General features: G+C 44.9%; 1 protein-coding gene across 3 annotated transcripts in view; it reads right to left on the bottom strand.

The window, feature by feature from the left end:
* The window catches only part of SNX29 (sorting nexin 29), a 580,903-nt gene that overhangs the window by 202,693 nt on the left and 360,999 nt on the right, over positions 1 to 17,211 (bottom strand). The window lies entirely within an intron of this gene.

The following is a 17,211-nucleotide window of genomic DNA, read 5'->3' as shown; positions in this document are numbered from 1 at the left end:
TCAGGAAGTGCTACCGAGGAGCAGGCATCAAAAGCTCTGCAGAGACCATCCGACTGAGGCTCATCACCACCCTGGGAGGCAAGTATGCGGTCACCGCTGGAAGCCACCAGGGCCAGCCACAATAACTCTGCTGTTTCCAGGTGCCTGGGAGGGCTGTACTTCCCCACCCATCCAAAGTGATGTGTGACCAGGGACCTGCTTAGCCAATGAAATAATAGAGAAGTAAGGTGTCTCACATCCGGGTGGAAGAGAAGAGTGTGTACTTGGTCAGTTGTCTAGTCCCCCATCACAGCCTGGGTGTGGGTGTTAGGATGACAAGATGCAGTAGAGGCCCGGCCAGTTCGTGAAGGGCACGCCACATGGACGAGAGAGAAACCGTTGTTTTCTGGTACCGGCATTTTGGCGTTCTTTGTTACTGCAGCATTAACGCAGCCCACCCTAATATATCAACTCCATTTCATAAAACGGAAAACTGAGCCTCAAAGAGATGAAGGGCCTTGTCCCAAGCCATATCATTATTGAAGCAGAGAGGCACGGGTAGGCCAGGAGAAAACGGCCGTGGCCACTGTTCCTCAGGTTCTGAGGGGTTGTTATCTAAACTCCCAACCAGCCGACTCAGGGCTTTCACTGTCAGCCTGGCCCACACGCTCCTGGTAGGAAATCCAGGCCCCTCTGTACCTCAGAAACCAAGAGTTCACCCTGAAACAGCAAAACTCAACAAGTTTCCAAACCTCAAGACATCAAAAGTCCAGGAATGTAGGAATATATATACAGCATAATATAATAATGAAGAATATATACAGTATAATGTAATAATAACATATTATTATTATCAGTATGACAATGCAAAAAGATTGGAGGAAAGAGATAAAAGAAATAAAATTACTACTGAAGACTAGACCAGAGAGTCAGTCGCTCAGTCATGTCTGACTCTTTGTGACCCCATGGACTGTAGCCCACCAAGAAAATGGATACTCACTCCAGTATTCTTGCCTGGAGAATTCCACGGACAGAGGTCACAGTCCATGGGGTCGCAAAGAGTTGGACAAGACAGAACAACCAACACATACATATATACAGAGAGAGTCAGTACACAAGAAGTCCTGCCATAGAATTTCTAGATCATAAATTTCTATGACTTCCTGTGACTTCCCTTGTGGTCCAGTGACTAAGACTGTGCTCCCAATGCAGGGGGCTCAGGCTTGACCCCTGGTTAAGGAACAAGATCCCGCATGCCCCAACTAAAGATCCTGCAAGCTACGACAAAGGTCAAAGATCCTGTGTGCCACAACTAAGACCCAACACAGAAAAATAAATAAAACAGTGTTTTTAAGTCTTCAGATTTAAAATAAGAAATAAATTTGTATGCAATCATTTCTCTATATTCAATAAAAAGCAGTAATTTTGACTCAAATGTCTCATGACCAAATTGTGAAACAAAACCAGTTACAAGATTCACTGTGTCCATAAAAGAACCAGTGACTGCTGAAAGGAAGCACAGATGTTAGGAACTGTGGGGACGCTCTCCCACCCTCCAGGTGACAGATGTGAATTAGCAAGTGTCTTCAGCATAGTCCATGCTAGGCTGGCTCTTAACATACATCCAGGCAGTCCCCACTGACTCCTCCTCACCAGCAGACGGAGGTAAAAGTGACGGAAGGCCACCTCCTAGGTCAGGATATAAAAAAGACTGGGACTTCCATTGAGCTGGTCTCTCTCTTTCTTGGCTCACTCGCTTGGATGAAGTGGATGGCTATGATGAACCTGGGTGGCAAGAAAATGCCTCCACTAGGCCCTCAGTCCAAAAGCCCCTGAGGAACTAAGTCCTGTCACAAGGGTGAGCGTGGAAAGAGATCCTTCCCCAGTCAGACCTGAGATGTTTGTAGCCTGGACCCAGAGAGAGAACCAATGAAACCACATGGATTCCAGACTCCCAGATATGAGAAGATCATAAACGTTGTTATCTCAAACTGTTATTCCTGCCTCTACACTTTGGGACAATTTGTTATGCAGAAATAGACAACTGGTACAACCCCTGAAAAGAGTAACAGTGAGTTTTGTTCACTTTCTGTGCTAGCCCTGCAGGAATTGTTGGCACACTGCCCAGTTAGTTCCAGTGATGCTCCGGGAGCCAAAATCAGGAGGCCTGAAACTCTGACCCTGTGATAAAATGGAGTGGGGGACTCCCCACACTTCAGTCCATCATGAGGCACGTTGTGGTGTGTGCCACACTCACATATTGTTTACTTGCACTATTGTTCACGGTTGTCATTTTTTAATCAACTCATCTTTCTTACTTATAAAATTTTCTCAACAGGAAATCACTCCAGCAAATAGAAAACCAAATGCACTTGCATAGAGAAAGCAAACTGAATCCTATGAAAAGAGAACTTCATTAAATTCAAAGTGTCACGGTTCTCAACACCACCTGTGTTAGAATCACTCGTGTCAACAAGAAGGGTGTCCTGGCCCCACTGCAGAGATTCTCCTTCCACTGAACTGGGGTTGAGCCCTTGCATCCGGACCTTGAGACATCCCAGAACACACGCTTGTGGTGCATGGGCTCTGGCAAGGGCCTGGATGCCATCAACCCAGCTTGGCTCACATGGGCATCTCCTCCAGCATACTGCTGATGGGTAGGACCCAGTCAACACTCCAAGGCCAATTCTCTGTATTGCTGGTGCATGGGTCATCCCCTAACACACAGAGGATGCTAACGTGTCTACAGTGAATAAACAGAGGAGGTATTATCCTGGATCCCGGAGGATGGGCAAGATCTGACCACTGTCTAGGGAAGAAGTGATATTCCAGCCAGGGCCCCAGGGCAGAGGGAGACAAGCTTCCCCCAGCCAGCCCTCACTCTCTCATCAACAGTTTCTCCAGTTAAGCCCTGGTTTGGTTCCAGGTCACCAAGGAAAGCAAAAATTCTCTCTGTAATTGATAGATAATTCCATATTCAAATTGGAAATGCTTAAAAGAGACACCACGAGAATCAAGGGGTGGGAGACATGATATTTAGTTCCATGAACATGACAATAGCAAATAAAAAATGAAGACAGCAAATGTTGATCATCATGAGACATAAAAATCCATGATCCCTTGCCGGAGCAGGGGGCAGGCTTAAAGTGTTTCACTTCGAATTTACGAAGTACTTTCTGAGCAGCCATAGTCAGGATGCTATGGTGGGAAGTGAGAACTAATATCCATTCATTCATTCATGCCATAAATACTTAATACTCTCTGCCAGGTACTGGGACACAGTCAAGTTTACAATGGACAAAGGTTGAGAGAGCAAATAACTCTATGCCAAGCAGTGATAAGTGCCATGAAGAAAAATATTAATAATGCAGGGGGTGTGGGTGCTATTTTATTCAGGCTTTTGACAAGCTGATATTTGACCCCAACTTTGGATCATTTAGAGGGATTATCTCATTTAATTCAAACCTCAAAGAACTCTCTTGTGGGCATCACCCCATGTAAGGACAGGACATGAAGAATGAAAAAGTGAGACTGATCAGCTCCATTCTTACCAGTCCTGATGACGTGGGGACATTATCTATCTCACTTGTGCCTTCGTTTCCATATCTCTAAAATGGAATCAGGAATATCCACTTTATGGGCTTGGTACTACCTGTAAACCACTTAGGGATGTATTTGGTATATAAAAAGTGCTCAGTAAATGTTTCCCATTGAAGGCAGGAGTGGAAGTGCCACTCTCACTTTTAGGGACTTCATTATCTGATGGAGAAGCCAAATGATACACCAGTGCAACCAGGGGATGAACATATCCATGGATGTGCCATGTTGATTCATACTACCAGGCCCTTCTCATGACAGACCCATCTTTCCAACCAACTCCTCCTCATCCTTCAAAACCCAAGTCAAACGTTTCCTCTCTTAAAACTTCCAGAACAATCTCAGCAGTTAATTAACCCACCACTGTGCCATCATTACACCTGATTCTACATAATTCTCTTATTTGTTAATTTGGTCATTCAACAAATTTGTATCTGCCAGACCCTCCTAACCCAATCCTGCAATTACATGGTTACTGTGTCTCTGTGTGTCTTCCACTGGATGACAAACTTCTGTCCAGTGGCAGAAAAAAACCAAATGGATAAAATTTAATAGAACAAATTAATTAATAAGTAAACAAAAGGGCCCATCAATTCAAGGCAAATAGATGGAGGAAAAGTGGAAGCAGTGACAGATTTTATTTTCTTGGGTTCCAAAATCATTATGGACAGTGACTGCAGCCATGAAATTAAAAGAAACTTGCTCCCTGGAAGGAACGCTATGACAAACCTAGACAGAGTATTAAAAAGCAAAGCCTTCACTTTGCCAACAAAGGTCCAGTTAGTCAAAGCTATGGTTTTTTCAGCAGTCATGTATGAATATGAGAGTTGAACCATAAAGAAGGCTGAGCAAAGAAGAATTGATGTCTTTGAATTATGGTGTTGGAGAAGATTCTTGGGAGTCCCTTGGACAGCAAGGAGACCAAACCAAACCAGTCAATCCTAAAGGAAATCAGTCCTGAAAATTCATTGGAAGGACTGACACTGAAGCTCCAATACTTTGGCCACCTGATACAAAGACCTGATTCACTGGAAAAGACTCTGATGCTGGCAGAAACTGAGGGCAAGAGGTGAAGGGGGTGACAGAGGATGAGATGGTTGGATGGCATCACTGACTCAATGGACATGAATCCGAGCAAACTCTGGGAGACAGCAAAGGACAGGGAAGGCTGGCATGCTGCAGTCCACGGGGTCGCAGAGAGTCAGACACGACTTAGCAACTGAACAACAAAATAAAAGACAACATAAGAAAGGTAGACAAGATGGGTGGTCCAGAGGGGAAGAGGATTATAGGAACTCAGAAGTTAAAAATAAAAACAAAAAATTAGAACTGAAGCAGTCACTGCAGGCTTTAGAATGAGCTGGAGCTTCAAGGGTGGGGATGATTAGGGAGGGTGGGCACAGAGGAGAAGGAGACACATACTCATGAAGGACACAAGCCAAGCTCTTCAGAGTCAGGATCTCTGGGAGAGAGGCACTTGTATCTTATACTCTCCTCAGTTGTAGAATACTTAATTTCTTTCAAAAATAGATTCTTACTTTATTTGTGTCATTTAGAAAAAAAAATTGAAAGCAGATCTTCTGAAAGACAAAAAGAAGAGAAGCAAATGCAAGCTTGAGGTCATGAGCACAGGGGAGGGGCTGGCCTCTGGTCCACGGGCCAAGAGTGAGGGGCCAGGCAAGGCCAGAGTCACATCCTGCTGCAGCGTCTACCAGGTCTTTCTAAAACAAAGCTAACAGCACATAAGAAAGAGACAAACAACACGGACCTACTGTATAGGACAGGGAACCATATTCGATATCTTGTGATAACCTATAATGGAAAAGAATCTGAAAGAAGAATACAGACAACTGAATCACTTTGCTATATACCTGAAACTAACACAGCGTTCATTTTAAGTCAAATCGACTTCAATGGGGGTGGGGGGAGGGAAGACACTAAAACATCTGCGGGCTTCCCTGGTGGCTCAGTGGTAAGGAGACACGGGTTCGACCCCTGTTCCGGGAGGATCCCACATGCTATAGGATAACTAAGCCCGTATGCCACAACTCCTGAGCCTGTGCTCCGGAGCCCGGGAACAGCAACTGCTGAAGCCTGCATGCCCGAGAGCCGTGCTCCACACAAGAGGAGCCGCTGCAACGAGAAGCCCACTCGCTGCAACTAGAGAGCAGTCTGCCAAGCAATGAAGACCCGGCACAGGCCAAATAAATAAGTATCGGTCTGCCTGTACAGGGGCTCTGGGAGCCTCACTGTAACAGGGGGAGGCGGGGATTCACACCGGGGGCACATGCCCTCATGCCGGCAGAGGCAATGACACTCTGGACAGCAAAAGGGAAAAAAAAAAAAGAAGGAAGAAAAAAGACAGCTACTTTCCTAGGAAAGAAATAAAAATCTAAGTGAACACAGGCTCTTCTGACTTTATCAAACCTTGTGGTGAAGTCTGATCTCAAATGTCTGGCTGACTGCATCAGTTACATCTCAAACCACGGCCACCCCCCTCGGTGTGGATGAGGCCTGCAGGTTCCGGGCTCAGGGGAACACCACTTGAACCTTTTCCCTCAGAAACAAGAGCAGCAGTAGTTCTGTCGACCCAACAGGTAGGGAGGCTCAGGAACCCCAGGGGCAGTTCCAAGACGATACCCATCCCTCAGGAAGAGGTCAAAAGAACAGGTCATGGCAGCTAACGGTTTGGCTTGGTTTCCCAGAAAAGACCATGACAACGGATCTAGGCACAGTCTGCTCTAGAGCCTGCAAACCGGCTGACCAGGGAACCCACCTCCACAACACACACAGTAAAAACAGCATCTATTTCCATTGGAAGGTTATATAAACCCACTTCAAGGAGACTGGGCTTCCCTGGGGGCTCAGACAGTAAAGAATCCACCTGCAATGCAGGAGATGTGAGTTTGATCCCTGGGTCAGGAAGATCTGCTGGAGAAGAAAATGGCAACCCACTCCAGTATTCTTGCCTGGAGAAATCCATGGACAGAGGAGCCTGGTGGGCTACAGTCCATGGGGTCACAAAGAGTCAGACAGGACTGAGTGATTAACACTTTCACTTTTCAAGGAGATTGGGAACGCTCCCAGAACAAACTATATAGTCCCTCTGAGGCTCTGATGCCACTCGATGAAAACTGAGCCGTCACTGAACCTCACTTTGTTTTAGCAGCCCAAGTTCATGATGAACCAGGAGAAAAAGGAAAAGAGATGAGCCTTTTAAAAAAATTATAAAAAAATAAAAATCTTTTTTAAAAAATTAAGTCATGGGTAATTGGTAGGGAAGGCAGGACTAATCAGAGGGAGCTCTGTTATCATGAAGAAGGATATTTATTAAATTAAGAAATAAGCACCTATATTTAGAGGGTATGTACAAGTATAATCATGTGGTTATTATGTATCCTTGGAAATACAGTGTGTGTTAATTTAGCAGAAATATGGTCAATTAACTCGGAATTTAGATGGACACGTTATGATCAGTAGAACTGACGAGGCACCATGGGGACAGAACAGAAGAGGCTGAAGAATCTGCTTTTTGAGGATGACAAGAATGACATGAGTCAAGGACAGGGGCCCAGTCTGACAGCAGGAGACAGCGGTCCAACCCCGGGCCAGTTTACACAGGAGTCCCACGCGGCTGCCTGAGACTCAAGAACTGTGTTTCCCAGTTAACAACATTAGACTGAGAAATTCACACATGTCAATAAAACACAATGGTTAGGAGCCAAGCAACTCAAGGTCTTGAGAGTTAACCCTTGAGAGGTGGGGTGGAGGCTGGGAACAGCTTCTGTAAAAGGCAAAAAGTGAGATCAGAGCTAAGTTATTAAATAAAGATGAGTAGCCTTGTTTGCACCAGTAATTAGTATGGGTCATGAGCTCAGGATTTCAGTCATCCAGCTGAAAATGGCAACCCACTCCAGTATTCTTGCCTGGAGAATTCCATGGACAGAGGAGCCTGGTGGGCCACAGTCCATGGGGTTGCAAAGAGTCAGACATGACTGAGCGGCCAACATTTCCAATCTTACTGCAAATGTAATTTCAAAGTTCCGCAGCCATAAGCCTTGGGTTAGACAGGCTCTGTCCACCCAAACCCTAAACCCAAGCCCCTCAGGGGTCCCCAGAGGAACCAAACTACTCATGGTGATGAGTGAACCAGGTATAAACCAGGGGTATAACCTGGGTTCCTTGGGAAGACAGACCTGTGAGTCCAGCATTAACGCCATGGAGCATGTGATTGCCTATTTGCACACAGACAGAAACAGATGACTGGGCTCAAAGAGGGGCTTTTATTCCCTGGCACTGAGCTGTTTAAAGTGGGTTCTGCAAGCATCTTTCCGGATGATTCTGTGTCAAAAACTAATATTTCTGAGCTAAGCTTCTATGTGAGACATATTTTTAGTAGCCTCTCTTAAATGGCACTTTTAAAAATAATCTCCTTCAAGACGGTAGACGATTAGAACACGGATGTCCAAGCGCTGGATTAAAAAGCTTCTTATAATTTGGAACACGCTGTTTAGAGCTGCCAGGACCACAGACAATTTAGTACTTGATCATCAGATATTCGGCAAGTGCCACCCAGCTGAAAAATATATTTCTTATTAAGCTTCAGGACTTAAATAGCATCAGCTCTCAAATGAGATCACTCCCTCAGAAGGTTTTAAAGATACCAAGAAAGTCCCAAGAAGCATTTTATTTCAAAGTGAACCTTATTACAATACTTGGGATGAGCTTCCTCCATCTATCTCACACCTGAATTTTAAATCCCTCATCTTTCTCTCCCATCAGCTCCATCATTCCAAAAATGGAGGGAAGGGGTCCCATGGAAACACTGAGCAGCTTACAGCGAGAAATAACAGGAAGTCTCTGCCATCCGACAGCCTCCAGGATGGCACCTTTCTGGATAATCAAACAGTGCGGTTAGGAGAGAGTTTCCATAGCTACCGCAGGTGCGTAGGCAGACTCACCCAGCACCTGCTCCCTGAGTGTGCGCACCAGCCTCCAAGAAGAGGAAAGTGAACACGGCCCCTGTCGCCAGGCAGCTATCCATCCTCAGATTTAAAAAAGAAAATTCAATGCCAAGTGATAAGACAGACTGACAGATGTTGACCCACAAAGTGTCACTGGAACAGATCAGGGGCTTAGCCAGGTGTTCGGGAGGGGTGCGGGCAAGAGGGGAGGGTCTGTGAAGGCTTTCGTGGAAGGTGATTCTACTCTAAGGCACTGCGGGGGACCTGAAATGGAAAGGGTTTAAAATGTTTCAAGTCAGTTGCAATGCATAGCATCATCATTATGCTGTAGAGCAATGGACGTGTTTATGCAGCTAAAGATAATGGGAGGGGAAGGGGGAGGCGAGAGACAGACAGAGCATGAGACAGCCTTGGAGACAGAGACTCAGCATTGGGGAGAGACAGACAGACAGATGGGGGCAGAGAGACCCACACACACACAGCAGGTGAAAGAGAGAGAGAGGGAAAGACAGGCAGAGGCAGACCAAGAAAGAATGGAACGGAGAGTGAGAAACAAGAAGTGGGGAGAGAGAGAGACAAAGAGACAGAAGAGAGAGATTAAAAAGCAGAGGGCTGGGCTTCCTTGGGGTCTGGTGGTCAAGAATCTGTCTTGCAGTGCTAGGGATGCAGGTTCGACCCCTGAATGCTGAACTAAGATCCCAAATGCCGCAGAGCAACTAAGCCCAGACACCACAATGAAAGAGCCCACAACACAATAAAGATCCTGCGTGCCACAACTAAAACCTGACGCAGCCAAATAAATAAATAAATAAGAGGGTGAAAAAGAGAGCACAGAGAATCCAAGAGCCCTGCTTGGCCCCCGCTCTGGGAGCCTGTGTGGATGAGGCTCAAAGTGCCCGTGGACACAGAGGAGTTTGGATTACCAAGAGCCAGGGCAACGGGGGTGGGCGGTGGAGAGGGCAGTGGAACCCAAGACTAAACGCCCAGTCGGTCACTCACCTCCAAGGGGCAGGTTCAGGGCACCCCACAGTCATGCAAAGCCACCTCCCCCTCCAGGCTCTGTGGGTCCTGGACTGGGACAGCTTCATGGGACAGCCCAGGCTGTCAGGATCTCCCTGCAGCATGTGTGGGTAATGAATGTGATACATAACTCAGACCTAACTTTCCTAAAAGCATCCCTTGGAAAGCATCTTAGAAAAGATGGTCCTTGGGGAAATAAATGTATAACAGGCGTGCCAGGTCTACCCTTCATGGATGGCCCTGGTGGAACGTGCTACAGAGAGAGGCCTCCGGACCATCCTTGTTTGAGATGATTTATCACAATACCCCTTTTTTTTATATGTACCACCTAGTGACAGACTTTATTTCCTTGGGCTCCAAAATCACTGTGGATGGTGACTGCTGCCACTAAATTAAAACATGCTTACTCCTTGGAAGAAAAGCTATGACAAACCCAGACTGCATATTAAAAAGCAGAGACATCACTTGGTCGACAAAGGTCCACAGAGTCGAAGCTATGGTTTTCCTAGTAGTCATGTATGGATGTGAGAGTTGAGCCATAAAGAAGGCTGAGCGCCCAAGAATTGATGCTTTCGAACTGTGGTGCTGGAGAAGATTCTTGAGAGTTCCTCAGCAAGGAGATCAAACCAATCAATCATTAAGGAAATCAACCCTGAATATTCATTGAAAGGATTGATGCTGAAGCTGAAACTCCAATACTTTCGCCACCCGATGCAAAGAACTGACTTACTGGAAAAGACCCTGATGCTGGGAAGGATTGAAGGCAGGAGGAGAAGGGGGCGACAGAGGATGAGATGAGGTTAGATGGCATTACTGACTCAATGGACATGAGTTTAAGCAAGCTCTGGGAGATGATGAAGGACAGGGAAGCCTGGTGTGCTGTGGTCCAAGGGGTCGCCAAGAATTGAACATGACTTAGCGACTCAACAACCACCACCACCTATGTGCATCCTTTGAATTCTACTCTCAGAAAACTATTCTGCTCTCAGAAAACTCCACCTTCTCTAGATTACAAATTCCAAAGAGTGTAGTGTAATGTCAAGATGAAGCGATCAGTTAAGTAAACAACAACAACAACAATCCACTTTGATGTAAAAAAGCAGACTGGGGAGATGTGGAAGATGCAGTCTGCAGGTAGGGAGTGGAATGCTCGACAGCTTTGCCATGGAGGGATGGGAATCTTTAAAATCCCCAGGAGGGTTCTGCCTGGAGGACAAAAGACACTAATTTCTGCTTGAAATGAAAAAGGAATGAAAAACAGGAGAGTAAGCAGCACGGTGCTGAAGAACGATACGGTCCTGGATTTGCAATCTGATGCAGCCATGGAGCTGTGTGCCTCGGGGTGAGTCCTAAAACTTCTCTGTGCCTTGGTTTGCTAAGCTGAAAAATGGACCTAATGAATATACTGTACTAGGGGAAAGGCTAAAAGTGCACGCCACCACCAAGCACGTAGTAAGTGGCTCTCATCAAACAGACAGGGAGGGGACAGGTGACAGGAGAACAAGCCAACAGGGCTGATGCTTGGAGTCAGGGCAGTGATGCTACAGACCTCAAGCCATGCCAGGCGGCACCGTCTTTTCTGCTTAAGCGGAGGTGATCAACTTAAACAGTACATGGGACGGGGAAACAGAGACCCGCAGAGGCGGCAGGAAAGGGAGCAATCCAAGTGCAGTCACATAAAGTGAGACTGAATTTTCATCCCTGGTGGGAACAAACTTGCACCTAATGAGCTGCTCTCCATGTGCCATGACTGTAATTGACTGCTACATCCTGCCATCTTATAAGGCTCTATTTCCTTGTCTCCATTGATTCAAAATAGGAGCTGTTCTCCCAGAGAATCTTCAGGGCTATAATCAAATCCTGCTAAAAGGTTTAAAAACAAACAAACAAAACCAAAAACTCCAGCATTCATTCACATCTTATATTGGGGAGGGGCGGGGAGACAATGAGGAGAGAGTCCTAAAAATACTTACATTCAAAAAAATAAGAAAAGGAAAAAATTCAATCCTTAATCCCAAACTCCTCCTTAAAATTAGTGACGTACTTTAAAAGTCTATAATATCATAAGATACCATTGAGAAGACACTGTCTTTGCACCTATCTCTAAAAATACAATTATCATTTGGACTTCCCTGGCAGTCCAATGGTTAAGACTTCTGACTCTCACTGCAGGGGTCACAGGTTCAGTCCCTGGTCAGGGAAGATCCCTCATGCCACCAAAAGAAAAATTATTATTTGGTCCATGGAATCGTCCTCTGCTCTATAACAATGAAGTTCTCACCTAGCAAACACTTAACGGAGCACCTACTCTGTGTCAGGCATAGCCCTGGGCATGGAGATTCAGAGATGAAAACAGGGCCCCCGCCCAGCGCCCACCAACAAATGCCTTTACCAGTAGTATCTTGTGGAATCACCGAAGTCACCACCTGATAGAAAAGAAAACCGGGGCTTCCAAATACAGCAGACCCCGCCCTGCCCTTGAGGCCCTTGAATACTTTGGTGTCTGGGAGGAAGTCTAATCTGAGGGCAGCAGAAACGAGTGTGTTTGTGTTGGGGCGTGGGAGCCTCCCACAACAGAGGTCCCTCAGGAGGGGCAGGGAGCATGCGAGCATGCTAAGTCACTTCACGTGGTGTCCAACTCTTTGCGACCTTATGGACCACAGCCTCAGTAGGCTCCTCTGTCCATGGGATTCTCCAGGCAAAAATACTGGAGTGCATTGCCATGCCCTCCTCCAGGGGATCTTCCCAACCCAAGGATTGAACACGCATCTCTTTTTTTTTTTTTAATTTTTAATTTTTTTTTTGTCATACATTGATATGCATCAGCCATAGATTTACACGTATTCCCCATCCCGATCCCCCCTCCCACCTCCCTCTCCACCCGATTCCTCTGGGTCTTCCCAGTGCACCAGGCCCGAGCACTTGCCTCATGCATCCAACCTGGGCTGGTGATCTGTTTCACCATAGATAGTATACATGCTGTTCTTTTGAAATATCCCACCCTCACATTCTCCCACAGAGTTCAAAAGTCTGTTCTGTATTTCTGTGTCTCTTTTTCTGTTTTGCATATAGGGTTATCGTTACCATCTTTCTAAATTCCATATATATGTGTTAGTATGCTGTAGTGTTCTTTATCTTTCTGGCTTACTTCACTCTGTATAAGGGGCTCCAGTTTCATCCATCTCATTAGGACTGATTCAAATGAATTCTTCTTAATGGCTGAGTAATATTCCATGGTGTATATGTACCACAGCTTCCTTATCCATTCATCTGCTGATGGGCATCTAGGTTGCTTCCATGTCCTGGCTATTATAAACAGTGCTGCGATGAACATTGGGGTGCACGTGTCTCTTTCAGATCTGGTTTCCTAAGTGTGTATGCCCAGAAGTGGGATTGCTGGGTCATATGGCAGTTCTATTTCCAGTTTTTTAAGAAATCTCCACACTGTTTTCCATAGCGGCTGTACTAGTTTGCATTCCCACCAACAGTGTAAGAGGGTTCCCTTTTCTCCACACCCTCTCCAGCATTTATTGCTTGTAGACTTTTGGATAGCAGCCATTCTGACTGGCGTGTAATGGTACCTCGTTGTGGTTTTGATTTGCATTTCTCTAATAATGAGTGATGTGGAGCATCTTTTCATGTGTTTGTTAGCCATCTGTATGTCTTCTTTGGAGAAATGCCTGTTTAGTTCTTTGGCCCATTTTTTGATTGGGTCATTTATTTTTCTGGAATTGAGCTGCAGGAGTTGCTTGTATATTTTTTAGATTAATCCTTTGTCTGTTTCTTCATTTGCTATTATTTTCTCCCACTCTGAGGGCTGTCTTTTCACCTTACTTATAGTTTCCTTTGTAGTGCAAAAGCTTTTAAGTTTCATTAGGTCCCATTTGTTTATTTTTGCTTTTATTTCCAATATTCTGGGAGGTGGGTCATAGAGGATCTTGCTGTGATTTATGTCGGAGAGTGTTTTGCCTATGTTCTCCTCTAGGAGTTTTATAGTTTCTGGTCTTACATTTAGATCTTTAATCCATTTTGAGTTTATTTTTGTGTATGGTGTTAGAAAGTGTTCTAGTTTCATTCTTTTACAAGTGGTTGACCAGTTTTCCCAGCACCACTTGTTAAAGAGGTTGTCTTTTTTCCATTGTATATCCTTGCCACCTTTGTCAAAGATAAGGTGTCCATAGGTCCGTGGATTTATCTCGGGGCTTTCTATTCTGTTCCATTGATCTATATTTCTGTCTTTGTGCCAGTACCATACTGTCTTGATGACTGTGGCTTTGTAGTAGAGTCTGAAGTCAGGCAGGTTGATTCCTCCAGTTCCATTCTTCTTTCTCAAGATTACTTTGGCTATTTGAGGTTTTTTGTATTTCCATACAAATTGTGAAATTCTTTGGTCTAGTTCTGTGAAAAATACCGTTGGTAACTTGATAGGGATTGCATTGAATCTATAGATTGCTTTAGGTAGAATAGCCATTTTGACAATATTGATTCTTCCAATCCATGAACACGGTATGTTTCTCCATCTGTTTGTGTCTTCTTTGATTTCTTTCATCAGTGTTTTATAGTTTTCTATGTATAGGTCTTTTGTTTCTTTAGGTAGATATACTCCTAAGTATTTTATTCTTTTTGTTGCAATGGTGAATGGTATTGTTTCCTTAATTTCTCTTTTTGTTTTTTCATTGTTAGTATATAGGAATGCAAGGGATTTCTGTGTGTTAATTTTATATCCTGCAACTTTACTATATTCATTGATTAGCTCTAGTAATTTTCTGGTAGAGTCTTTAGGGTTTTCTATGTAGAGGATCATGTCATCCGCAAACAGTGAGAGTTTCACTTCTTCTTTTCCTATCTGGATTCCTTTTACTTCTTTTTCTGCTCTGATTGCTGTGGCCAAAACTTCCAACACTATGTTGAATAGTAGTGGTGAGAGTGGGCACCCTTGTCTTGTTCCTGATTTCAGGGGAAATGCTTTCAATTTTTCACCATTGAGGGTGATGCTTGCTGTGGGTTTGTCATATATTGAACACGCGTCTCTTATGTTTCCTGCATTGACAGGCGGGTTCTTGGCCATTAGCGCCATCTGGGAAGGAAGAGTGGGCTCCAGAACCGAAGCTGAGCTTGCGGCCGCCTCCCTCCTTTGTCCAGGCTGCCTGGCTCTAGGCAGATGACCAGAGCAGGCCTGAGGCAAAAACAACAAGCTCAAGGGGCTCCCCTGGGGCTAGTGTCAAAATGGCCAGCTCTTCCCAACAGCCTGCAGGACCGGCTACACCCTCCTGACTGTCTGCCGGAAAGGCTCTGATGACAGTTCGCATTGCCTCTGGGTAAGGATGTCACTGCCTTCACGGGCATCCAGACTGGAGGCCAAAGGGAATGCAGCATGAGGAGAGAAGACGGGTCACATGTCAGGGGTCCAGGAAAACCTGGACTCCACCACTTACTACTTGACATTCACTCACTCATTCTGTAAGTCAGTAAGTACCTACTGTACGAATCACTGGAATTTAAAGGGAGCAGAAAGAGACGGGGCACTTACCCTCAAAGAGGTGGTGGTACCTCACTGAGACACTGATTAGTGAGAGATAAACATAAAATTATAGCAAGAGAAGAAGAGAGAGATACACACAAATATCACATTCGACAAGGAAAACCTGCCCTTGTCGGGTCTCCTGAGGAGGTGATGAGTGGATTCTGAGGGTGAGTGACCTGGGCCCAGAGCCTTATTCCAGGCAGAAGGGACGGGAGCAAAGGCCCCACAGAGGAGAGAGCAAAGGACCTGGAGATGAAGAGGCCCGATGGGCCGGGGGTCCAGCACTGTGCTGGAGCTTAATCATAAGTCCAGTGGGGCCTGAACCCTCTGCATCTCAGCTGCCATGCTTACTCAAGAGGAGGCTAATTTCATTCGACTCACAGGCTTGTCTTCAGATGAGAGGGGACTTCTCTGACAGTCCAGTGCTAGGACTTTGCCTTCCAATGCAGGGGGTTCACTGGTCTGGTCAGGGAGCTAAGACCTCACATGCCTCCCAGCCAAAAAACCAAAACAAAACAGAAGCAATACTGTAACAAATTCAATGAAGACTTTAAAAAAAAAAAATCAAATGAGAGAAGGAAGGCAGAGACCCATGTGTGCCCAACACACTGTTGGAACTCGGACAACTGGGAGCTCCTGATGGATACTGGCGCTCAGAAAGAATTTTCCTGCAACAGGTGGAGGAGGACAGAAAAAGGTCCTCCCTTCTGAAGGACAAAAAGAAGATTCAGTGCCTCAGAATCTTGTAAGATAAGAACTCTGGGTCTACATCCAGCCAAGCGAGCTCCATGAGCTGCCAGACAAACTTCTGTCTAAGTGTGGGATTTCACAAGGATGTTATATCAACTCTGTTGGAAAATAAAAGCAGAAAACAACCATGTATCCATCAACAGGGCCTGGTTAGACAAACTATGGTATTGCCAGTTCAAAGGGGTACAATGCAGCACTTGAAAAGAATGATGTAGATCTACACGCAAAGTATTGATAAAATAAAGTGACCTCTAAAGTGTAGAGTTAGGAGGAAGAAAAGTAATATACATAACAGTGAATAAAGCAGGCGACTAGTGATTAAACATGTACATATGTACATGCGGCTTACTCAAGCCATGCTCATCTCTGGAAGGACAAACCCAAGACTGATCACTGTTATTGCCTCTGGGATAGGAAACAGATGTCTTTTTCACTGAATATACCCTTTTATGCTACTTGGTTGTTTAGCATGTGAGTAACAACGTTTGTCAAGAGTCCAAATTTTGATAATTTTCAATTGTTTAAAAAAAAAAATCCAGTCTTTGACAGCAGACAAACCCAGATCTGTCACTTCTCAATACAATCCAAAAAACTAAGAAAATTATGAGACAAGAAGAAATCTGAACACTGATATTTGTTGGTATAAACGAATTATCGATAATGGAGGGCTGACAATGATATTTGTTTCAATTATACTTGATTGCTCTATTTGTTTTCTTGATTTTTATAGCTATATTCTGAAATGTCTAGAGATGAAATAATGCCTAATATTTGATTCAAAACAATACAGAAGGGAAAAGCAGGTGTTGGTAACTTGAAATAAGATTGACTGTGACTGACAATAGTTCAACCAAACGATGGTTACATGAAAGTGTATCACACACCCGCCGACCACTGGGTATTATTAACATCTGACATCATAAGAAAGTTTTAAAGCAAAGAAGAAGCTGTTATAAATGTGCACAAAAAGAACAAGATGCTCTCAGCAACATGGTTTCAATAGCAAAACACTGGAACAACCACAATGTTTATGAACACACAGCCAGATTTAAAATAGTGCAGTATTTCATTCAAGAGAGAATTACAGAATTAACAAAGTGAACAAATTCGGTGGGGAGTTCTCAACCAGGGGTGATCCTGCCCCTGAGTGGACATCTGACAATGTCTGGGGACATATTTGGCTGCCATGACTGGGGTGGCATGGGCCGGGGATGCTACTGGACTCTAGTGAGTAGAAACTGGGGATGCTGCTAAACATCTTACGATGCACAGGACGGCCCCCGACAAAGGAGGAAATGGCTCAAAGGATCAAGAGGGCCGCAGTTCAAAATCCCTCTATTACAGTGGCCCCCAACCTTAAGACACCAGGGACTGGTT

Source organism: Cervus elaphus, chromosome 10, assembly GCF_910594005.1.
Source record: "Cervus elaphus chromosome 10, mCerEla1.1, whole genome shotgun sequence".
NCBI lineage: Eukaryota > Metazoa > Chordata > Mammalia > Artiodactyla > Cervidae > Cervus > Cervus elaphus.
This window is presented reverse-complemented; position numbering and strand designations above follow the sequence as displayed.